At 39.4% G+C, this 26,427-nt stretch overlaps 1 long non-coding RNA gene across 3 annotated transcripts in view; it reads left to right on the forward strand.

The window, feature by feature from the left end:
- The window catches only part of LOC110390376, a 36,488-nt gene continuing 15,124 nt past the window's right edge, over positions 5,064-26,427 (forward strand). The window contains exon 1 of one of the 3 annotated variants that reach the window (XR_002433730.1): positions 5,064-5,871. This is a non-coding gene — a long non-coding RNA (uncharacterized LOC110390376). The remainder of the gene's footprint in view (positions 5,872-26,427) is intronic. The other 2 variants (XR_002433731.1, XR_002433729.1) reach the window with 2 other exon arrangements.

A 26,427-nucleotide genomic window follows, 5' to 3' on the forward strand; every position in this document is an offset into this window, starting at 1 on the left:
GTCATCTTAATCTAAATTGTGTAACACAAGCTCAAAACTAGCATGTAGAAAACTGTCATTCTGAGGTAGCCTAACTTTGAAAGAACCTAAATGCAGCATCACTTTGTCAAATCCTGCTTCTACAACTGCTGGGCCTTATGCTGCAATATTGGCCTCAGTAGCAGAGTCCCTGCTTTCCTATACCTTCACTACATCTAATTGTGTGTACTTTTAAATTAGTCTGTTGAAGGAAAATAAGGAATTACTAGGCTAGGTACTCATGTTTTGATTAATTCATGAATGATTATGGCACTGATACAGAGCCTCTGCCTGTCTTTGCCGGGGGCAAATCAACACCTACAAATCCTGAAAGAATAGGCTATGGTCCAAGCTGGAACTGCTGGTATTTTCTATCCCCAGTCATTCCCTCCTAAAGAAATAAAGTACTGAAGAAGTGAGTTATTGTAAAATATTAAAAATAATGTATTGTCTTTCTCATAAGTTTTTGATGCTATAGAACAATAAAAATATAAAGATACTTAAACACCTAAGGTGCTATAAGTAATCAGTATAAGTAGTTATCTAGTGGAGTAAATTTCCGCTATGAAGAATAATGAAAAATCTTACAAGAACAGAATAACTATTAAACATAGGGAAAAGAAACAAAAAAAAAAAAAAAGGAAAAGATAAAATTATGCAAAAGGGTAAAGTTTCAACATAGGAATTAACATATGGGAAGTGTGTTTATAACATAATAGCTCCCTAGAAGAAGCTAACTTACACTGGGAAAATCAACGTTATTACAATGCAAAATGTGGGATGTGAACAGGATTGCTTGTGACCCAAACCATTTATAAGAAAATTATAGAGATATATGAAGAGGAGAAGTCACTTCTACCTAATCTAGGGCTCTAAAGAGAAGATTTTCCTTTTTAAATTTTATGAAGTCTTGAAGAGGTATAGAAATACTGTCATTCTCTAATATTGCATTTTTAGTCCATTTGATGCTATTGCGTTCTACAGTCTTCTAAAGCAGAGAGAAACATGGAATGTGAAGAGGCACAGAAATTATTTTCCCTAAGAATTATGATCCTTTTGCAACTGTAAAAGTGACATGTAAAAGAAAATAAAGGTTTTTTAAATGTCTATGGAAAGAAAATAGATTGAATGGAATCTTGAATGAGAGATTTTGAAGTTGTCCAGGACAATGTGGTCAGAGAAAGTGTCTGGAAAATACGTTGTCTTTCACACAAAAAAGGGGATATTTTTTATTATGCGTTCCAAGCTACCAAGGAGTAAAAATACAAGTCTGAAAATAACATTTTGGTTATGCTATCCTATGAGTCTGTAGATAAGAGTTAAAGGGATTGTACAGATAATGTAAGATTATTTTACTGTTGCTGTGAAATAAAAGCCTTTCGTGGTAATAATGTTGAAGCTACATGGTTGTTCTATTGGATAGAATAAATGTGTAGCAAATTGTATTATTACGCCATCACTTTTTCCATGAAGCATTTTTTCACAAACATTACTTAGAAACTGGACTACAGGGAAAACTAACTCAGTACAAATGGGGCCCATTCCAGCTCCTGCTGAACTCACTGTAAAAATTCCCACCACTTCATCAAGTCTCATAGAAAACAAATGAACTGTGGTTTTATTTACAGCTAGGACTTACATGGCTCAGAGACACAACATGAAACCTGTAAATGTCAATAAAGGAGTTCAGTGGCAAGGGCTACAAAGTAGACTAGAAAACAAACAAGTAAGCCAACAGAAAACAGAGAGAGCTCCATAATGGGCAGATAAGCAAATCACCCAAAGCAGAAGGGGAAAAATCCACATATTAGAATCTAAGCTCTTGGCACAAAGCCATGCTACCCTTCCACCTGTAACTGCTGCCCAGTAGTGTTTTATCCTTGCACGCTTTTTCACGTATGGGGATATGAATGAGCTGATATTGCTCTAGGGATAATAATTCTAGCTTAATATTATGAATAAGTACATATGACTATATATATATTCTTGATGATGGTTCAAAACCCAGTTATACCAGGCACTGGAGAGAAAGACTGAAGGTAGATGTTACTAGTCACATAGCTGGGGAAATTCCAGAGGATTGTAGTATTGATAAACTTGTGATTTTACCAGCATCCAACAGTTCAAGAGAGAAGTTCTCTGATATAACTAAAGTAACAGGGCAAAATCCTGCTTGAATCTGTGTTTGCATTCTGCCAATGGACAAGATTTCTTCTGATCTCACAGTTCTAAAGCAATGCTCTCAAGTACCCTCGAAGTCTCGAGCCCTACAGGACTTTCCAGGCAGCATGTAGGCTACACCTACAAGGAAAAGCCATCTGTTTGCAGGATGCCAGCTCTTTGATGAAAGGGAAAGTTTGTAGAGGAAGGAGGAATTCATTCTGCATCTTGGAAAATGTTACGTTTGCTGTGCTCTGGAAATGATGCAGCCCATGGAGTCTGAAGTAGTTGCACGAATCGTAGAATCATTGAATCACGAAGGTTGGAAAAGACCTACAAGATCATCCAGTCCAACCATCCATATATCACCAACACTTCCCACTAAACCATGTCCCTCCATACAACACCTAAACATTTCTTGGACACTTCCAGGGATGGTGACACCACCACCAACCTGGACAGCCTGTTCCAGTGCCTGACCAGTCTCTTGAAGAAGAAATATTCCCTAATGTCCAACCTGAATCTCCCCTGGCACAACTTGAGGCCATTCCCTCTAGCCCTATCACTAGTTACACAAGAGAAGAGGCAGGCCACCACCTCACCACAACCTCCCTTCAGGCAGTTGTAGAGAGGGATAAGGTCACCCCTGAGCATCCTCTTCTCCAGGTTGAACAATCCCAGCTACGTCAGCCACTCCTCACAAGACTTGTGCTCCAGACCCCTCACCAGCGTTGTTGCCCTTCTCTGAACATGCTCCAAGGCCTCAATGATTTTCTTGTAGTGAGGGGCCCAAAACTATCATAGTACTCGAGGTGCAGCCTCACCAGGGCTGAGTACAGAGGGATGATCGTTTCCCTGCTCCTGTTGGCAACACTATTTCTGATAGAAGCCAGGATGCCATTGGCCTTCTTGGCCACCTGGGCACACTGACATTGAACAGGCCCCAATACCGACCCCTGGGGAACACCACTTATGACCAGTCACCAGTTGGATATGACTCCATTTACCACCACTCTCTAGGCCTGGCCATCCAGCCAGTTCTTTACCCAGCAAAGAGTGTATCTTTCCAAGCCGGATGCTGCCAGCTTCTCCAGGAGAGTACTGTGTGAGACAGTGTCAAAGACTTTGCTGAAGTCTAGGTAGACTGTGGCAACAGCCTTTCCCTCATCCACCATGGCTACTTCCCTCACTACATTTGGGAACTGGAAAATAAAAGAATTTTATAATTATTAATTTTTTTTATATCAAAGAATCATATAATAGTTTGGGTTGGAAGGAACCTTGACTGTCACCTAGTTCCAACCCCATGCTATAGGCAGGGATACCTCCTGCTACACCAGGTTGCTTTAAGTTCCCTATCCACCCTGGCCTTGAATGCTTCCAGGGAGGGAGCATCCACACCCTCTCTGGGCAGCCTCTTCCAGTGTCTCACCACCCTCATGGTAAAGAATTTCTTCCTAATATCTAGTCTAAATCTACTCTCTTCCAGTTTAAAACTATTTCCTTTCATCCCGTCACTACATGCCCTTATAAAAAATCCCTCCTCATCTTTCCTGTAGGCCCCCTTCAGGTACTGGAGGGCTGCTATAAGGTCTCCTCACAGAAGGAGAACAGGTTGGTCAAGCAGGACCTCCCTTTCATGAATCCATGCTGATAAGGCTTGATGCCCTGATTGTGCCACACATGCTGTCCCTCAAGATGATCTGCTCCATAACCTTACCTGGCACCAAGGTCAGACTGACACCTGTAATCCCCCACATCCTCCTTATGACCCTTCTTGCAGATGGGAGTCACACTAGAAAGCCTCCAATCCTCTGGGACCTCTCTGGTTGACCTTGTTGGCCCTCCTCCTCATCCTTACCCACAGAGATTCAACCTCATCACTCTCAGCTCCAAGCACAACAACATCAAAACACTCTCTAACATAGAGAGCCACGCCACCGCCCCTCCTTCCTTGCCCATCTCTTCTGAAGAGCTTATATCCATTCATTGCAGCACTCCAGTTGTGGGATCGATCTCATCACGTTTCTGGAATGGCAACTAAGTCATAGTTTGCCTGATGCACAGTGGCTTCCAGCTCCTCCTGTTTGTTGCCCATGCTGCATGCGTTGGTGTAGATACACTTCATCTGAGCCCTTTGCCTCACCCCCAATCTAATCATCGTTCCCCTAGTATCATCTCTAATGGGCCTGGTTTTATCCCCTTCCCCCTTCATATCTAGTTTAAAGCCCTCTCAGTGATCCCTGCCAGGTCCTGGGCTAGGGTCTATTTTTCCCTTTTGATAAAGGTGAGACCCATCAGCTGACATCAGGCCAGGTGCCAAGTAAACCGCCTCATGGTCAAAAAAACCAAAATTCTTGTGATTCCACCAGCCTCTCAGCCATGTATTTATGAGATGGGTTTTCCTGCTCCTCTCAGTATCTCTCCCTGCCACTGAAGGGAAAACAAGACCTGTACACTTTCTCCATCCACTAACCATCCCAGGCCCCTGAAGTCCTTTTTGACATTCCTCAGGCTTCTCTCATCAACTTCATCGCTGCCGGCCTGAACTGTCAATAAAGGATAATAATCAGAGGGGTGAATCAAACTAGGAAGTTTCCTAGAAATATCCCGGACCTTGGCCCCAGTGAAGCAGCACACTTCCCTTCAGGTAGGGTTGGGTTGGCATCCAAGGCCCTCGGTTCCTCTCAGCAGGGAGTTGCCTATAACAATCACCCTTCTGTCCTTCTTGGCAGAGGCAGTCTTAAGGTGTGGAGTCAACAGCCTCACCCTAGACAACCTCAAGGGTGGACCTCCCACTGCATCCTCACTCACTTCTCCCTCAAGGTCCAGAGCCTCAAACCTATTAAGTAGGGGCACTTGGGGAACTGAGATAGGTCAGGATGAGGGTTGCCTGTGATGCTGAGCTGAGACCTGTTCTCAATCTTCCTCTTCCCTTAAATCACCTCACTCTGCTCAACAATTGCATGGAGGGGGGTCCACCACCATTTGGGAGGTATCTCCCCCAAGTCTGTTTTGAAAGTTCAGCAGAGTTACTCCACCAGTCTATCTCCTGCTCACACCCTCTGATACTCCTTAATCTCTCCACCCCCTCCTTGAGCTTCACCACCACACTGAGCAGATCATCCACCTGCTCACACCTCATGCAGGTGGAATCCCTGCCACCCTTCACCAGCAGCCACAGGCTCAGGCACTTGCTGCAGCCAGAGAGTTGACCCACCACATTTTTATGCAGGGGCTCCATCTGAGTCGCCACATTCTTTCTTGCTGAGTTATCTGCCTAGTGGAGACCACGGATAGATTGGTTGTCTGTGAGGCAGCTGGTAGGTGAGCTGGTCTCCTGAATGGACAGAGATGCTCTGCCTTCCTCACCCTCCCTGTTCGCCTGCCCTGCATGAACTGCCCACACACTCTGCTGCTCCACGCCCTTCTGATGCGCCATGTTCTGTTTGCCTGTCCTGTTCACTCTGCCACTGGGTGGCTCCACTCCCTACCGGCAGGTTCCACACATGCAGAGGTGATCCCACCACTGCTCCTGGCTCCACCCCTGTGATGTCAGAATGCCACTGCCCCATGGAGGACAATGGCACCTGGCAGCTGCTCCCTGACAGAGCTGCCCCTCAACCAGCTGAGGTAATTCACTGCTTCAGTGCAGAATGCGACCACTCCACAGCCGAATACCTCTCCAAAAAGGTTCGTACTGGCTGTTATTCTGGGTTTGAATTCCCCACCACTGCTCCTCCTGGCAAAGAGCAGAGTCATGACCCTGAGCTTCAGACCAGTGAACTTCCATCTGTTTAAGGAAGTACTGAATGAGATCCCCTGGGAAGCTGTCCTTAGTGTCAAAGGAATGGAGAAGAACTAGCACTTATTTAAGGACACCCTGCTGAGAACACAAGAGCTCTGTATCCCCCAGTGCATGAAATCAAGAAGAGGAGGAAGGAAGCAAGCATAGCTGAGTAAGGTCCTGCTGGTCAAAATGAAATGTAAGAAGAAAATGCATAGGCAGTGGAAGCAGGGATGGGGGGCCTGGGAAGAATATAGGGATTCCATCCAGACATCTAGAGGTGGAATCAGGAAGGCCAAGGTACAGATGGATCTGATCTTGGTAAAGGATGTGGAAAGTAACAAAAAGGGATTTTATAGATAGGTTAGTTAGAACAGGAAAGTCAAGGAAAGTGTACCCCCTCTGGTAAAGAAGAAAGGAGAATTGGCTTCTACAAGCATGGAGAAGGTTGATGTACTCAGAGAGTTCTGGCAGTCAGGCTCCCCACATCTTTCATGTCCCCGAACCTAAAGGCAGTTGCTGGGAATGCAAAATTTCTCTCACTGTGAGAAGCTGAAGTGAGTTCACCTGATGGAACTGAATGTGTATAAGACTATGGGGCCTGATGAAGTGTGTCCCAGGGTCTAGAAGGAACTAGCTGATGTGATAGAGCCAGTCTCATTCATATTCAAGAAGTCACTGTTGTCAGGTGAAGATCCGCATGACTGGAAAAAGAAAAATCACACCCAATCTTAGAAAAGGGAGAAAGGAAGACCTGGGGAACTACGGGCCAGTGAGCCTCACCTCTGTGCCTGGGATGGTCATAGTACAAATTGTCCTGGAAGGCATGCTAAGACACATGTAAGATGAGGATGTGATTTGAGATAGCCAGCACTGCTTCACCAAGGGTAGATCATGCCTCACCAGACTGGTGGCCTCCTGTGAGGGAGTGATGGCACTGGTGGAAATAGGAAGCACAACTGATGTCCTGGACTTCTTCAAGGCCTTTGACGGGATTCCTCATCACATTCTTATCTGTAAACTAGAGAGAGATGGATTTGAAGGCTATTAGGTAGATAAGTTGGACTACTGGACTACTAGGTAGATAAAGAATTGGTTGTATGGCCACGGACAAGAGGGTTGTGGTAAAAGGCTCTATGACCAGGTGGAGGCCAGCAATGAGTAGTGTCTCCCAGGAGCCCACTTTGGGTTAAGTGCTTTTTAACCTCTTTATCAATGACCCAGACAGTGGGACTGAATGCACCCTCAGCCACTTTGCAGGTGGTACTAAGCTGAGTGGTGCAGCTGATACAACAGAAGTAAGGGATGCCATCCAAAGATTCCTAGGAAAGCTTGAAAAGTGGGATATATGTGAATGTAATGAGGTTCTACAAGGCTAAGTGCAGGGTGCTGCACTTGGGTCAGGGCAATCCCAGATATGTGTACAGTCTGAAGCACAGAATCATAGAATCATAGAATCATTCATGTTTGAAAAGACCTCCAAGATCATCTAGTCCAACCCTCTACCTACCACCAATGTTGCCCACTAAGCTATTTTCCTTAGTACCACACCTATATATTAGGCTCCAGAGACAGTGACTCAACCACCTCCCTGAGTAGCCTGTTCCAGTGCCTGACCACTCTTTCAGAGAAGAAGATTTTCCTAATAGCCAACCTGAACCTCCCCTGACTCAGCTTGAGGCCACTGCCTCTTGTCCTATCATCAGGGAGAAGAAATCCTTGAGAGCAGTCCTGCTCTCAGGGTTGTAGTGGATGAAAAGCTTTACGTGAGCCAACAGTGTTCATTTGCAGCCCGGAAGACCAACAGCATCCTCAGCTGCATCAGAAGAGGGGTGGTGGCCAGCTGGGCAAGGGAAGTGATTGTCCCCCTCTACTCCACCCTTATGAAGCCTCACATGGAGTACTGTATCCAGGCCTGCGGCTCCCAGCAAAAGAAAGATGTAGAGCTCTTGGAGAGGGTCGAGAGGAGGGCCACAAAGATGATCAGAGGGCTGGAGCACCTACAAAGAAAAGGCAGAGGGAACTGGGCTTGTTCAGCCTGGAGAAGGCTCATCGCAGTCTTTTACTATTTGAAGGGAGCATATGAACAAGTTGACAAGGGACTTTTTACAGTGTTGACAAGAGGGAATGGTATCAAATTAAAAGAGGGGAGATTTAGATTTGTTGTTAGGAGGAAATTCTTTAATCAGAGAGTGGTGAGGCTCTCAGGTTGGTCAGATTGAATGGAGACCTAGAGGGTGGCAACCCTGTCTGTGGCAGTGGGATTGGAACTAGTTGACCTTTGAAGTCCCTTCCAACTCAAACCTTTCTATGATTCTGTGATTCCATGATTCTATTACAATTCTATGATATAAGCTTCCTTTTCCCTCTCCCCGCCTCTCCCTTCTTCTCCCTTCCCCTCCTCCTGACTTCTGTCTTCATGAAAGTTTCCTGAAGTATGTGATTAAGTTAAAAGATTAAAATGAATGCACCCTAACTTTGGCATTGCAACTAATTATACTAAATACATAACATTCATGTTATGTCTGAGAACAAAATGAATTAAGTGAATCAAGGCATGCTGAATGGACATGTTGCTGTCTCTGTTCTCAATAGAGCCTAATTCTGGGAATCGTAACATCCTAAGATAAATAACAAACATTTCTTGTGTTTAGCTATTCATTTGCTGACCTATAATTTGTGATCCAACAGGTTACATAACAAATAATGTCCAAGGGACTCTATTCTGATTAAGAAACTTTCTGTGCCATACACATTCTCTGCATCCATGGCTCTAGAAAAGAAAGTGAAACAAAATTTAGAGAGGACAAAGAGGGTTTTAAACCAGTTATTTTATTTGTGTTTTACTCCCTATGAATCGGTTGTTATTCATGTCTAAATAATCTTTCTCAGGGACATCCCTTTTAAAAGAATTATTTCAATGAGCCATTATCTTTGCCTATAATTAAGCTTGGACCATACTTTTGCCTTTTTCTTCCTGAAGGCTGCTCAGAGCAAGGCATTTACACAGATAAGCCACCCACAATCACACCACAAGTAGTTGTTTATTGGGAAGGAAAATACTGTCAGACCTACAGAACTGGCATATGTGTTATTAACACCAGCTTTGAAAGTGTTATGGTCAAGCTATGGTAAATATCATTGGAAGTATGACATTGAAGAGTTTAGAAGTCATCAGCCAGGGCTTTAGATGTGAAACATATGACATAACCACAAGCTGTACTTTATGAAATCTGAAACTGTAACATGAGAAGTGACCTAATTTAATTCATGTGGTTCCATGTGTTTGAAGTTAATAGACCCTTTTATTTCTGGGGGGAAATAAGGTCTTTAATAAAATACCAACCCTACCCTGCCAAGTCATTTATCCTTGGGGAATAATCCATTTCATATTATGATTGATAACTCATGGATTCCACAAGGGTTTCCTGTACGTTTTATACATTTTATTATCTTATTGGAAGGGCTAATTAACTACAAGTTTAAAATGTTTTCCTATCTGTAGGTATAATAAGGTGGGTGGAGTCATATTGCTCACATATGGCATATCAGTTTTTCAGTCAGAGGCAAGAAGAGGATGTTGGAGATGGAGCTGCAGCCTCACTTTCTAATGCTTGCGGGCAACACTCATCTGCCATTGTTCAAAGGCTTGCTCTTGTAAAAGTATTTTATAAACTCACTTTAATTGGTTTGCTTTGTATGCATGCTTTTATTTCCCGTTTTGTGTACTTTGACCCCAGGGAATCAAATGCTTCAAAAATATCACTGGATGATTAAATTACCAATATCAGTTTTTAAAACATTTCTGCACACTTCCCAGCCTGATCTTAATACATCTTTAAGGGGGCCTCTAACTATAACAACTGTGTTTCCTAATTCCATCACAGTTGTTCTTTTCTCTCTATCAGCCCTTCCCTGATGTCACGTCCTTTCTGTTGGTCTAAATTTAAGCACTTTAAAATGTGCTGTTGTTCAGAATGTTGTCTCCTAGAGTCTAGGCAAAGATATTATTACAGTAGACATGAAGATATGATTGTCTAGCAGTTCCATCACAGTTTATATGTGGGTGATCCATCATGTTATAGACTGCACTGGCTCAGATTTAGATGAGAAATCAAGTCATCACTGTGGGAAGAAGCAAGACATTCAGACATCATGCTGAGGCTGATGTGAAAGGACTGTCCAGGAACATGGGAATTCCAACTCTGTCTCATGTCACAACACTAGGACGACACTTACCAGCTCATGCTTCTCTCACCTCTTCTGTAAGCTTTCTTTACCTTTGATCTATGTCTTCTGACTCTAAGATATATGGAGATCACAGCACATGCTTCATTAGATTAGGAATGTAGACAAAGTTTTAACAGTACTTTGAAAAGTTTTCCTGATTATTAACTTGCCAAGCTCCTTTCCCTCTATTCCTCTTTAATAATCACCACTCCAATGAAAATATTTTACATAATCACAAAATAAACCCATTTCCCCCAAAGGCAAACAGGACATTTTAAGGCCAACTTTTAGGAGGAAAAAAAAAGCAACTAAACATATAAGAGGTTTGTTCTTCTAAAGCATTTGCAAGGCAAGAGAAAAGCATCTGCAAATTTGTCTCACAGGCAATGAAAATAGCAGTAATTTTTCAGAAAAATATGATGTTCTAATATTAAAATTCTTAAAAATATTAAAGTTACAAAAGAAGTCATCTGGGTCACTACCTTGGCACAGTGTTCTCAGCAGTTTTATTCAGTTTTTTTTTCTCATTATGTGTAAAGAGAATCTCAATAGGTATACAGGCTCCATATATCACAGTTCGGAATGAAATACATTCAAATTACTTTTAATAATGTAAGACAAGATCAGTCTTCTAGAACACAGGTGTAACTCTTGCTGATCCAAGTTAATCATTTCCAACAAGTAGATGATACATTACCGACTATGAGCATAATTTCTACCACTTTCCCTTTTTTTTTTTCCCAGCATGATGAAAGCTCTTAATTGGCTTTTTGCTTTCTCTTTGGTACTGAAAAATCAGTTTCTCACCTCAGTTCTTACCATTGGTCAGTGGGGATTCAATAAATACACATCATATTTTTACACAGAAAAACCTGCAATTGTTTATCAACATTTTCTGATATTTCACTACTTAAACTTCATAATTCATAGCACACAGTGAATCACCTAATACTCCTGTCACAGGTCATAATGTGTACATATCTTTATATATACATATGCATATATATGAACCCATAGGTTCTTCTTTAGAGTGTCCCTGACCTTTTCAATATTCTGAGCCACTGAAGGCAAACATGACACTATATGCCAACCAAGAGGAGATCCAGAATTTTTGCAGCTGTCAAGAGCTCTTTTCCTGCGCTGCTGATAAAAGAATGGAGCATACTTCATTGTTTGCTATTTACTAAAGGCCTAAATCCCTTAACAGAATGGGTTTTCATGGCTCCCAATTGAAATGCAGAGAATAGAGCAAAAGCCTCCTATGACATAATGAACACTCCTCAGAAGTAATAATGGAAAATAACTTCCCTTGAACAGTAGATGAGTACCTTCATTAGTGTAATTCGTAAACTATTAGGAATATATTTTTAGACAGCTCCAGATTATACATTCATTCAACAAGCACAGACTGTCAGACAACAAAATAGAGTACACATTCTACAGATGATTACTCTGATCAAAAGCTTCGCAATAATATCACTTCAGGGCAAACCACCATCATGCTGCCAAGGGCCCCATCCAACACAACCTTGAATGCCTCCAGGGATGGGGGCACATCCACAGCTTCTCTCAGCAACGAATTCCAGTGCCCCTGGAATTTCCCTGACATCTAATATAAATATCCCCTCTTTCGAGTTAAAACCATTCCCCCTTCTCCTATCATCCATGCGAAATGTTGATTTCCTGTTTATAATCTCACTTTAAATATTGGAAGGCTGTAATGAGGTCTCCCTGGAGTCTTCTCCAAGCTCAAGAAGCCTGGTTCCATCAACCTGTCTTCATAGAAGTGGTGCTCCAGCCCTCTGATCATCTTCCCCAAAAGTCTTTTCTGTGCTGGAGGCCCCAGACCTGGATGCAGTACTCCAGATGAAGCCCCATTAGAGTAGAGTAGGTGGGGACAATTTATATCCTTATCCCTGCTGACCAGCCCTCTATTGATGCAGCTCAGGATACTGCTGGCCTTCCAGGCTGCAGGAGCACATTCCTGACTCATGTTAAGATTTTCATCTACCAGAAGGACTTCTCTCAATGAGTTTTTATCTCAGTCTGTAGACACATCTGGGATTGCTCTGACAGAAGAGCAGCACCTTGCACTTGGCCTTGTTGACCCTCATTAAGTTCATATGGGCTCACTTTTCAAACTAGCTTGGGACCTTTTGGATGATAGCCCTTCCTTCTCTCTTATAAACTTCAACGCTGAGTTTGGTGTCATCAGCAAACTTGCCGAGGGTGCACTTGATCCCACTGTCTGTGTCACTGGTAAAGATGTTACAGAACATCAGTTCCAAGATGGACCCCTGGTGGACATGAGTAGTCACCAGCCTCCACCTGGACATAGAGCTGTTGACCACAACCATATGGCCTATGACCATCAAACCAATTCCTTATTTATTGAATAGTCTAGCCTTCAAATCCATATCTCTCCAAGTTAGAGATAAGAACATGGTGTGGGGCCATATCAAAAACCCTGAAGAATTCCAAATAGATGTCCCTCCTTTTTCCACCAGTGCCATCACTCCATCATAGAAGGCCACCAAATTGGTGAGGAACGATCTGCCCTTGGTATATCTGTACTGGCTTTCTCTCATCACATGCTCATTTTACATGTGCCTTAATATTACTTCCGGGAGAATCTGTTCCATTAACTTCCCAGGCACAGAGGTGAGGCTCACCGGCAGATAGTTCCCTAGGTTTTCCTTTCTCCCTTTCTTGGATATGGGAATGATGTTTCCCTTTTCCCAGTCACTGGGCACTTTGCCTGACAGCAAAGACTTTTCAAATATGAAAAGACACAGAGAGTGTCTGTGCAACCACACCAGCCAGTTTCTTCAGGACCCTAGGACACATGTCGTCAGGCTTCATTGACTTACATGTATTCAGTCTCAAGAGGCTGTCTTGGACTTGCTCTTCTCTTACAGTAGGAGGGATTTTGCTCATCCAGCCCCACCTAGAAGTTAATGGATGTGCGAGGCATGGGAAGTTTGATTGCCAGTGAAGACTATGACAAAGAATTCGTTGAACATCTCAGCCTTCTCTATGTCTGTTGAAGCCAGTTCTCCATTCTCCCTTACCACAGAGGGTACACTTTCTTCTGCTGGTCACTTCTGACCAGTGAATCCAGTTACCTGTTCCATTTACAGGTCCAAGTACCATCTTGTAGGAACAATTTCACTCCAAATTTTACCCAGACTGAAAACAATAAGACTGATCTATAATTTTGCTATTGTTTTATTATTATTATTTTAAATATCAGACATTGCGTTTTCCATTCCTCAGGTGTTTTACTGTTTCTGTGCAACTTTTCTGAAGACAACTATTATGGGTTTTTTTTGTTGTTTTTTTTTTCTCAACAACTTTGGTTATATCAGAATGAAATCCAATACAGCTATCTTGAAGCCCTCTTTAGCTAGCTCTGTCTTCCTTCTGGGCTCATTTCATTGTTCTTACACTATTTATTACACAATTTAATAGATTTATTACATCTATCTCTTACATATCGAAATATCCATTACACCTATGCCCAAGAATAAACCATATTAGTAGCCTGCAGTCACAACCATGAAAAGAAAAGACAGGTACTTATAGTGGTTGACACCCTTTTAAAAGGCACTGAGGTCTCTTCTGCCAGCTTGATAGGGTGTCTCAAGAGGTTTGCTGCTGCCCAGGAGCCAAGATCTGGGACACTGCCAAGAGAGTGCCACAGCTTGTTCAGCTGCACAGACATGCAGTCCACTTTCCAGATCAGATTGCTGTCACATGAAATTGGGCACATTTTCTATTATCTAGTACATAAAAGAACTAGTTTTGGTCTGTTATACACAACATTATTTTTATACCATCAGTACTCTAAAGCTATGGCTATAAAGATGTAGAACAACAAAATAAAAATGTTGATTCTGATCAGGAAAGACACCAGTAGTACTTTTTTTCTTGTGAGTACTTTGCATATAAATCTGCCCCAGATAGAAGAAGCCATTCCTCCCAAAGAAGACATTGGGAAACACCTCTCTTGATGTCTAAATTAGAAAATAACAAGCACAAGGTCAACTCAATATATTACACACCAAGTTTGGCAATGCTGTTTTAAAAAGAAAATAAAAAGAGATACCTATTAACAATTAGCTCAAAAGATCTCATTTTCAAACCACAGAAGCATGAGGCCACTTGCAAAAATATATGCCCAATTATGTGTTTAATCAGCGCGCACAATTACTCTGACTTCATATGATGCTCAGGTTTTGAAACACAACTGACCATTTTCATGCACGCAACCCGAATTGCATTTACAATCACAGTAAACGTACACTGAGATTATGTATGTAATTATGCATGCATTTTTGCACATGGCCCTGAGCTTATAGTATTTGGAAAAAATCAGATCCTGAAGGCTGCATTGCGGTATTGAATGCAGAACTCCCATTGTCCCATTAAAAGGACAACCAAGTAGAAAATTTTCTTCCATATGCTTTCCTAGCACTCACCTTTTACAATTATTATTTATATATTCAAAATCTAGCTCAAACCCAGAAATTTATCTGTGAATAATAACATCATTTAACTTCACCACTTATCCAACCTGCATTGAAATGGAAAAGCTATTTTAGCAACCCTTAAAACTGAGTTCATAAATCGAAATGGAAGATATACTTAACAAATGCTGAGAACACAGTGGAGCAATACAATGAACAACAGAACATTCTTGTACTCAAAGGGACTTTTCTTGGTCTGTTCTTCTTGGGGACAAAAGGAGGAAGACAGCAAGAATCTGAAAAAGGAAACTGGAAGGTAAAGATGAAAATGAGAAATACCACTGGACCAGCTAAGGATTGAAAGAGAGTGATATTCAAGTAATAGAGCAAATAACATTTCAAGGTTTAGTAGCGAGCAGAAAAGTAGACAGACATGTAAATGACAAGAAATCAGAAGAGAAAAACTTCAGAGCAGGACTGGAATTATATATTTAAGATGCATTAGTTGAACAGATTTAGAAAGTTAAACAACAGTAGATAAAAGATGGGGCTTAACTGTATGTAATAATAGTATTAACACAGGAGACACTTATAAAGTGTTTTCAGCTACAGGCCTGAGAATTCTTTGCGTAAGTGGATATTATTGCTGCTACTTTACATAAAGAAGAATCAAGGCAGGGAGAGATGCTAAGCACCACTCACAAGCCAAGAAGTAGAATTTAAGTTGCATACCTTTCTCTCCAGTTTTCCTGAGAACCCTCAAAGAAGAATGTACAATAAGAGCCCGGTCCTTTGTGCACAAGCATTAGACTACTGCAAAACAGTGAGATTCTCCATAGGGAAAATTTCTGTGGCCACAGAGGAGATAAGAACATTTTCTAAAATAAAAATTTCTAAGTTATTATCTCACAGAAATTGTTAAGGAGTTTCAGATACAACTCACAATGTTCCCAAAGCTATTTCGTAAAGAAGTAGCTTCATCATTCTTTTCAAATTTTATGTATAAGGGTATATAGCTGGTATCAGTATTTATGTGAATCTACACAGCATTGAATTTTTTATGCAATTTTGATTGACAACCTAACTAAAAGACATAAAAGGAGATTTTTTCTTGCTTATTAAGAAATTTTTCCTAATTTCTATTATTTTTACCCACCCATTATAAATACCAATTGGTACTTTTTGAGCATAACATCTATTAATGCAAACACATTTTACTTTAACTATAAAGAATCATTTTCCATCTAGTTTATAAGACTGAATCTCAAATTATTATATTGTTGCACATTTCAGTTGTTATCTATGTTCTTGGCTTCCAGTGTGATGAGAGGGGAGTAAAGTCAGCTGGTTCCTAAAGAAAAGATTCATAATGCATCTGCTCTGCTTGCCTTCTTGGAGCAGCCCTCACCTAATAACGGATGAACAGGCCTGCAGCTAAAGAGTACATAAGCATGCCATCTGCAAAAAAGAAGTACTTGTGCATGTATATTCCTTTATCTCCTCTGATCCTTACACAGCTAACATCACCTTTTCCTCAGCACCTTCACCTCAGGATCCCTTGGCATGACAGCAATGCATTAAGATAACAAAAAGGAAGAGTTGAGATTCAGAGCCCTGCCAACAAAGAAGGCAAGTAAGCTGAGAGAGATGTCAGAGAAGAACTTCCATAGAAGAGAAGACTGAGAGGGAATCTCATCACTGTTTATAAATATTTAAAGTGCTGGAGTCCAATGAGGGGTCTTTTGAGTGGCGTGCAGCAACAGGACAAGGGGCAACAGGCAAAAACTGGAACACAGAAAGTTCCATGCAAACATGAGAAAGAACTTTTCTGTAAGGGTGACAGAGCAGTGGAACAATCTACCCAGAGAGGTGTGGAGTCTCCTTCTCTGGAGATATTAAAAATCTGCCTGGACTCTTTCCTGTGCAACACAATCTAGGGAACCTGCTCTAACAGGGTTGGACTCAGTGATCTCTAGATGTCCCTTCCAACCCCTATGATTTTGTGATTCTGTGATTTTATAGGATATAACTTCTGTTTCCTTCAGAGTACAGTGAACTATTCGATTCATTCAGTGTCCTCATTAACATCTTCTCTTTAAGAGAAAGTCCAAGTCAGAAAATTCATCCAGCAGCATGCAGTACTTCCCTAAACCCTTTGTAGAGTAGCTGTATTTTAAAACATTTGACATTTCCTGATCAATATCTATGGCAGAATTTGCAGCCATGGTAGTCCTAAAATGATAGGGGCCAGAAAGTGTGTCTTAGATTTCTTACTGGAGTGGGCAAGAGGGAATGTCTTAGATTTCTTATTGGAGTGAGATGAATCCCATGGCTACAGCTCTCCCATTTCTTTTGCCCAGATAATCTAGATTCCAATCCCTAAAGCCATTGGGAAATCTCTGTGAGGGTGACAGAGGAGTGTATTAGTATCAAGAGCAGTTAAATATTGTCTGTTGCTTTTGATACAAATTACCAAAAAGTTCTCTCTGTCATCTCCTAATTTATATTAACAGTTCTGAAGACAAGGACAAACCTGCTGGTTGTGTGATTAAGCTGTATCTAATACCACCAGAAGTTTCTGCAATGCGGGTACAATTCTGACAGTAATGATCCAATTTTCAGTAGTCTGCAACAGATATTTCTAGCAGACTAAAAGGTGTCTTTGGGAGTGAGTAAGAGAAGTTTGCATTATTTCAATATCTTTGACCCTCCAGAATAATGTGAATGTCATTTTAACTCTTAGATGTAAATGCTGCTGCAGTGCAAATATCAACTTCTTATCTGTCAAAATTTGCATGTACTTCTTTTAGAGGCTTGACTTCTGCAAATGATAATGCTAACACCTAGGAAAGTCAGAATCAGCTCTGCTTACTGCAGATTTATTTTTCTCAATAGAAATTACCTCAACATCACCATAGTTATGGGATGATAAAACTGATAACATTTTTCCTGTTTCTGCTTCTACTGGTTATAATCTTTTCTGAAGATGGAAAAAAAACAACAAAAAAAAAAAAACACCAGCATAATTAACATCAATAATTAGGCAGTTCTGTTCTGTGGGCACTTTACATTTTACAACAGCAACTGGTAAGGTAATGTCCACAACACTGACCATACATGATGAAAACTACTCTACAAAATCATTCCTTCCCATGTTCCGCCACAATTTTGCAAAAAATAAATACAAAATATACTTGGAAATACAGCATTCATGTTCTATGTTGGATCATACTTGTTACAGTGATAAACAAAATTACACTCAGAACAGCAATTATTGAGGAAATAAACTCCTTTACTAAAGGAACCTTCCACGGTGTGATCCATTACATGGAAAAAAATACCCACAAGCAAGAGGGAGGTTCACAGGAAAATAAGAAAAAATACTGCATTTTTGAGAGCCTTTTAACAAACGCTCTTTTTGTTCCCAGTGTGAATTTTCTTAACCCTTGCTTTTGTGGGAGCATGTCAGATTGTGAATAGTATTTAAATATAATTTTTAACATAATATCTAAGCCTGCTTTCAAAGCACAAGTAGCAATTTAGTTACCTGGACTTTATTATATATTCCTGCTTCAAATCTCACCTCTGATTTGAACATGTTTTGTCTTTCATTTCAATCCAGTTCTATAACTGAAAACCCCATGCTAGACTAGAATATGGTAATAGAGGCAATTATGTCATTGAGCATGCAGTGCTACTCTCAGGTGAAGGTTTAACACCTGGGTGTCATTATTCTCTCCCATATCAATTTATTATTTGAGGACTTATTTGAAAGCTCTTACTGTGCTCTGGCAATTAGAGTCGCAGAGATTCTGTCTGCTCTAGGTGTATTTATTTTGTTCACCTAGTTGGTTTTTTTTTGTTTTGTTTTGTTTTTTTTTTGTGATAGAATAATTAAATATGTTTATAGTACACTAGTGGCGGACTACTCTGAAACTGCCTATATTACCCAGCCTTTCTTTAATGATCGGTGAGAATATATATGTTAATATACATGTGGATCTTCATTATATCCATACACACAGAACTAGAGGATAGAAGAGTGATAAAAATAAATATAAACACTTTGGTTTTTATTCAGTTTGTTGGGCCAAAATGATTTTTGTAGTGTAAATACAACAGTTGAGATTGGAAAACATTACATGGTAGCTTACCAAGTAAATAAAATTCCCCAGTTTAAAAGAAGGTACAAAATCCATTTAACATTAGTAATGATAGATATATGGTATATATGCTATGGCATTTACATTAAGTTGTTGTTCATGCTAGGATTGTGCATCACAACTCACAAAAGTTTTGGAGATAACCATTTCTGGAAATATTCCAATGTACATGTGTTATTTGCCCATCTAGCACTGCAAAAATTAGAATAACTTTTCCATTTCTCAACACTTGATTTATACTTGTAAGAATAAATCAACCTCTCCTCTTTCATTGATGGAATGACTACTTCAGGGAAAGCAAGAGAGAAAGAGAAAAGTCTTGGTCTCCAAGGAAACCAAAACTTTTACCAAGATAGGTCAACTTTCTCTAGAATAAAAAATTTAAAACCACTATGCAAAAATTGAAAAAGGAAGCAATAATATTGATCCACATTAAACCATTCTAGATTTTCTGTATTATAAAATGTCAGTATGAAGCATTATTGCATGTTGAGGTGTCAGCTTCATAAAATCATTGCTTGCACTGTCAGCTACCATTGAACAGAATATAGGAAATGTGATTCATCCCTTCTGAGTAGAAGTTTGTAAAAATTTTTCCCTACTTTACTCACCAACTGGAAAAACAGTGCAAATAAGGTGCACCAAAAAAACGTGTAGGACTTAGTATTTTGGGTCATGGTTTCAGCTAAGTGTATACCAGAAGAAGCCTGTATTCCTGAAATATATTTGGAATTGGAGTTCCTCTGGAGTGGGGAGACTTCTAAGGCCATAAATCAGGAAAGAACATAGCCAGCTCATGAGACAGAGACTAAACAGTCAGATCAGACATTGGAAAACATCCTTCTTTCTGAAAAAATGCAAAGACCGCAGTCCTCTGTATTAGCAGTCTAAAGCTAAGTAGTTCAGTACAGTCTGTGCAAGAACATTTCTCTCCACAGGAGGAAAGGTATGAAATGATCTTTAGTTCTTGAAAAAACTGATAAAGATTTACTATAGTTGCTAAGATTTCCTTGCATTTAATTATATTTTGAAGTGTTTGTGTTATGGTAATTGCTTTTAAACACCTGGTTCATTTTTGCTATGTTTAAATACTTAGCCCACAATTTCTTAATTGTCAGATTAACTAATTTCCAAAAGAACTACCAATTTTATGCCCAAAGCAATCAACAGAAAATCTAATTTGACATCCACTCAAATGAGCCACTGGATATAAAGTTTGTATTCCACTCCACCACTGTTCACAGGAGTGGTCACCAGTGCTTGCAGTGGCTCCTGAATTTTCGGTGGAGTTTTGTTTGAAACTAAATCATAATGCTAAAATTAACACACAGTTTAGGGAGAAATCAAGGAAATAAACCAACAGTAACCTCTTAGGTTGCTACATAACAAAGCTGGGATTTACTCTATGGAAGTTGTCTGATTCAGCCTAAGCCTTCAAAATAAATATCTGACTTGATCTGGCTAATGGCCTGTAGGTACATACTGGATACTGGGGTAGTTGCCTGGCATTCTTCCAAACACAGAACTGTCTTGATGGAGAAAAATATGAAGTTAAAAAGTTCACATACTGACCAGAAAGAAACATGAGGTGAGGATCTTTCAGCTCAGTATTCTCTTCAGTTGAATGGAAATGATGTGTGTTGCCAGCATCACAGCAGTGACTCCATCAAGCCATTAGGATGGAAGAAAAGTAGTTTGGAAGCACAAAGCGTTTAGGACTCTGATAAGGTTTAGCTTTGTATTTAACCAGTGGATATCTAGACATTTACAAAATGAAGCCAACATTGATAAATTCTTGAGGACTCCTGTTTAGTAAGGCATTGATTTGTATATTGTTGGTTTTAACATACAAGTTTGATCTGTCAAAACAGTAATGTTATAGATGGAATAAGTCCCAGTATTGAAAGATAACAAAATGAATGTCTCAAAATTATTTACATTGAAATGTTTTCAGCAGAATCATATGTAAAAAAGCTTTTGTTCCAGCTTACTTTACATTCCATCCAATTTAATATTTCTATTAAATTTAAATAACTTTATATTTACTTCCCAATTCCATGTATACTCTGGCTTAACTCTAAATATATAACTTAAATATTAGATCAGTAACAATAATAAGAAACAATTAAATAAAACTGTGTCAGTGGTTTTTGGGCCAGTTCAGCCCAATTCCATGACTAATGGGGTGGAAGGATCCACCAATTCACGCCCCAGAACCTTAGGGCCTAAGAACAAAAACAGCAGCAACGAGCAAGGGGAGAAAACCAATATTTACTAAACATAATAGCAGAATGTGAGATAACACAATATGATACAATGTAATTGGAATTGAAGGTAATAAATCAAATGCTAGTAATGCTAGTAACTAATAAGAATTTTGTGGTTTTGTACTCTCTTGGCACTTTCTGCTTATTTAATTTCTCTTTTGTGCAAAGTGAGATTGAATTAGATAATCTGCTACGCCGTTCAGCTAAACTAGTTTCATGAACTTAAACTACCTGTCAGTTTTAACCCACTTTCAACCTCAGAATATATTTTAATGTGTTTTATTTGCCAACAGTATATCTTTCAAAAATCTGGCTCTCTGTGATTTAGAAAACAGCATTGCCTATGAAAGCTATAAACTTCAAAAGAGATTAGATTAATATGTATTTAGAAATTACCAATTCTCCAAAGAGTACAAATAAATTTCTCTCGTTTTGTTCATTTGTTTTTTAAATTGCCACTACCTGGATATATACTTGAATATGCCAATCATTTATGTATATAAACTGTCTAGACTTTGGCCCTAAATGCCAGAATTTCCACAAAACTAAGTACATGTTAAATAATTATCATTTTTAAATTTCCTATTTTTCCCCACTTCATTCTTGAGTTTTAATATCAGTAATTTAGAAGACCTGATTTATCATGCATTATGCCTTTCCTTTTCTTATACTCAAGCACTCCTAATGTTTCCTTCCTCTTTACAGCCCAATTTTTTCTATGGCACTAATCACTTGACACTGACACTACTTATTTCAAATCAAAGGAAAAGATGTATAATGTCTGAAAGCTGTTTTACATGAAAAAAGAAAAGTGACAAAGTTGATGGTGAGATTGATATGCTCAAGAAGGAATCATTAAAACTCCTTTTTTAAAAAATGGAACACAAGAGCAACAGAGAAAGAAGTATCTATGGTTCAAACATGAAAATTACCTCTAATCACATCATTTTCCTTCCCTAATAAAAATTTTTTTAGGAAATTAATAATTTTAGCAAAAATAATGTTTTTTCACTGTGTGAGTATGGCATGTTTGTGTGAGAGAAAAAGAGAGGTAGACAGAGAAGATATAAACTTTTTAACCATCACTTTGAATCACAGAATCATAGAATCGCCAAGGTTGGGAAAGACATCCAAGATTATCCAGTCTAACCATCAACTTACCATCAATATTTCCCCACTAAAACATGTCCCTTAGTACAACATCTAAAAGTTTCTTGAACACTTCCAGGGATGGTGACTCAACCACCTCCCTAGGCAGCCCATTCCACTGCATGACCACTCTTTAGAGCAGAAATTTTTCCTACTCTCCAACCTGAATGTCCCCTGGTGGAACTTGGGGCCATTCCCTCTACTCCTATCGCTCTTCCCTCTGATTGCTCCAATTTATACTTACATTCCTGCCATATTTACAAAGTAAGCACAATAGTGGAGAAAGAACATAAGAAGAGAAACAATAGGGTTCTTAACTAGAGGATATAACACACTCCATAGAAGCTGCATCCTTAATGAACTGCTAGTTTATACTCAGAAGTTAATGGTTTCACAAAAAACAACAACAACAACAACAACAACAACAACAACAAAAACTACTAAAAACGGTTATTGTACTGCTACCATTTTGGGACATACTCTACCCTGGACAGGTTGCTTGAAACAAATGTGACTGTAGATTGCTCCATCTACAGCAGTGATGGTTACTACTGGTCATCACTGAAGGTCATTTGCAGTTCTCTTATTACCTATAAAAATAAATAGAAATGTTATTTCTATGGGAAAATTCATATCTTCAATCACTGTGTCACCACTGTCAGGCATAAAAGCAGGCATCATAAAGTTGTGCATTATTTTCATCATCACGAGACAGTGACATTTAGATGTCGGGACCTATCACTGGTCCTTCACTTTGATTAGGGAAAAGTAAACCCTAAGTCCACTGCATCCTTACCTGTCTCTCAGAACAGCATCCAAGATGAATCAGCCAGAAGTCAAGTTCAGTCTAGGTCCACACATTCTGCACTGACCTACAAGCCACCAGCAAATTGGAGGGCTGAGGCTGGTGTCTGGAAGCATATAACTATCACAGTTTTTTTCTTTTATAGTGATTACTTCTCAATTGTCTTGTAATTTTTCGGCTGTGATTCTGAGACAAGGATTTGCACTCTATGTAGTAAGATTTGCTCCAGCAAACAAAACTAATTCAGAAGACAATAGATCAAAATCACTGCAGCTACTGGAAGCACCTAAATAATCGCAGCCTGTAGTAGCATGGCATTCTTGAGATTCTCCTGCTGGAATACTGTCAGGGTAACATCTCCTGGTCAATGCTTGTATTCTTTATTGGCCTGCAGCAGCTTTGTAGGTGCATAAAGATTCTAGAATATTCTCCTGTGAATTGTAAACAAGTCAAAAATGAAACACCTTTTATTGTCTTGGTCCAAAATGTCATTTAGACTTTGTGGAAATTTCCAGCATACACACTGGGGCTATGAGAAGAGATAGAGATAAATAAGGCAGTTACAGGTTACTGATACTTGAAACTTAAGTGTCTACAGAAAGGCCTGACTGTGCTTACCATGAATGTAACAGGAAGATTCTGTTAATTTTGATTATCAAAAGAATACTCAACGTATTTTGGGATGAAATACTAATGTCTTTTTAGCTATTTATGTCCATTTCACATTGCTTTCTTCCAAGAGATCTCTGAAACTTACAAAAGGCCCAAGGGAGTTAACATGGGAGACAGTTTTATAATAGAAGAGTTTTTGTTGCTTTCAAGGATTTTATAAATCATCCCAAATAACATTAAACATATTTAAATGGTATGTGATTGTACACACATGTGCACTATCAGCAGTAATCCTTATTTTAAACACATATTATATACAAATAGCAATATTTAGCTTAGTATTTAAAACCAATGTTAAAGAAACAATTAGTCTAGCATAGCACAGTATAAATAAGTTCCCAGCCCGACTGTAAATGAATAATCTGGGGGACAGCAGACTTTGCTAGCCACAGGAAGCAAGGCCATTTTGAGACGTAAATGTGAGGTTTAAAGCCAAATACAGACTCTTAATGATCCCTCTTCACTCACTCCTAGAAAATTCTTATGATAATGTACAGCAGTAAACAATTCTTCATGCAATAAAGTGATCCATTTGAAAAGGAGACAGACTACAACTAAAGTAGTTTAATTCAAACTTTTGGCCATTGTGTCATTTAGTTTTTTCTTCCAAAAAACTTAGCACTATAGCCAGTTCCTAGTAAGTGGCATTATAAAAGGTCATGATTTTGTTGATAATAAATAGTTGAGGAAACAGCTGTTTAACAAAGAACTCAAACTGTTAGCTTGACACTAGGCTTTAGGAAAGAAATGCTTTAACTTATTGAAGAAGCTCAGTATCCTATCTCTGTCTATCCTCTTGTCTTTTCCCTCCCCTTGCATGATATTAAACCTCCTTCTTGAAATACTTCATGTCCCTTCCTGATCTCATAATCGCACATACTGCTTCCTCCATTACCATTTTATTCTTCTGGCTTATTTCTGTGCTCGCTCCTCCATCCATCCCTCCTAAATTTCTCTCCCATCTTTTCTCCTTTCTGGGTCCCTTCTCTCCCATAATGCTTCCCTATCTTCATTTGTCCCTCTGATCCCAGCATTATTTTCAAGCTGTGGAAGAGACATTCCTCCTTCTATTTCACACAATCTGAACACCAGTATGGGAGCAATAATGTACAGGAAAAATAGTCTCCTTAAATTATTGCTGTGCCTTCCAACACACAGTATACGGAACAATAACAGCAGTAAAAACCTGAACCAGCCTTAAGCCCCCAGGCTGAGACCTTCACTAGCGCATTCACCACCAGCCATCACAGAAGAGCTCCAAGGAGGTCATTTTGTAGCCAGAATCTATTGAGAATTTAGCCAGCAAATTTTAACATAACTCTAGCAAACACATGAAAACTAAGATGCTCATAGAACTATAGAATCATAGAATATCCCAACTTGGATGGGACCCACAAGGATCACTGAGTCCAACTCATCTCTAAGTGTAGGCAACCTTCTTTGAGAACAACAAAAAGACACACTTGAAACAAAGCACCTTCACCAAATATGTACTACATAAAAGTGTATACACAATGTTCTCACTGAAGTGACTGCAGATGCTAGTTCCCAGAAATAGCTAGAACATTTCTAGGGTAAGAGTATTCAGATTTTCTAAGTCTAATTATGTTTTAGAAAGGCAATCAAAATCAAAAATTTCTGTCTCAGATGGTAAAGTTGTCAAAATTACACATAACTGAAAGAGGACCTTACAATAAAAAATCATTATGGAATCTCAATTATTACCATTTCTGCTTGCATTTTCTGTAATTTTAATGACTTCTTAAAGTCGTAATTTTGACCTCTTTCACAGGTTACCCCATCACAGCCATTTAACTCAGTTTATATGACCTATTTGTCAGAAGCACTACAAATGAACGACCAACTAGATAATTTTAAAAATACCAGATAAAATTGTTATGAGCTTGGCAAGGTGGTTGTTTTGCTTTATTTTATACAAATAATGGCTGATCTCACAGGGTTGTTATTCTGCTAAACATCTTGTGTAAAGAACTATAGTTATTCTGATGTTTAAAAGACTGCCCACTTCCATTTCTTTACCTCATTATACATTTGTCCCTGGAATAATCAAGGCTTCAATAACAAGACCCTACGCTTGTGTAAAAACAGTAGCCTAAGACTCTATGGGTCTACTGCTTTAAGGACAGGCTTTTTGATCCTGTATCTACAGACAATGGAAAAGTTTATGTAAACACCAGAGAATTAATCATACTTGGGGAGTGGGGTTAGGTGGCAGTGAAAAACAAGAACAGTAACAGTAGATAACTAATAACAAGAATAGAAAAAACAGTGAGCAGCTACCCAGTTAAGGAAAACAAACAAGCAAACAAAACCAACCTACACAGTCCTTTTACGTATGCCTCTAAATAACATAATGATTAATGATTTTAATTTGGATTTATGAGCAAAAAAAAATAAAATAAAATCAAGGAACATCTTCAACACTCCAGCACCAGATTGCAGCTGCTCAGTGACAGTGTGGGGAAGTGAGTGGGATTTCTTTTATTCTCTATTTATTGTGATTCTCACTGAAATAATTTTATATGAGAAAGGACTGTGGACAAAGAAGACCTATCTAAACAGATCATATGATTGGTTGTACTAGATGGACTCATTTATCTCCACTGGAAGAGGACAAGACCTTTATAACTCACTTGTGGCTTCATTGGTTGTGAATTATGAGTCTTGTCCCCTTACTAGCGGGCAC

Source organism: Numida meleagris, chromosome Z, assembly GCF_002078875.1.
Source record: "Numida meleagris isolate 19003 breed g44 Domestic line chromosome Z, NumMel1.0, whole genome shotgun sequence".
In the NCBI taxonomy this organism is placed as follows: Eukaryota; Metazoa; Chordata; class Aves; order Galliformes; family Numididae; genus Numida; species Numida meleagris.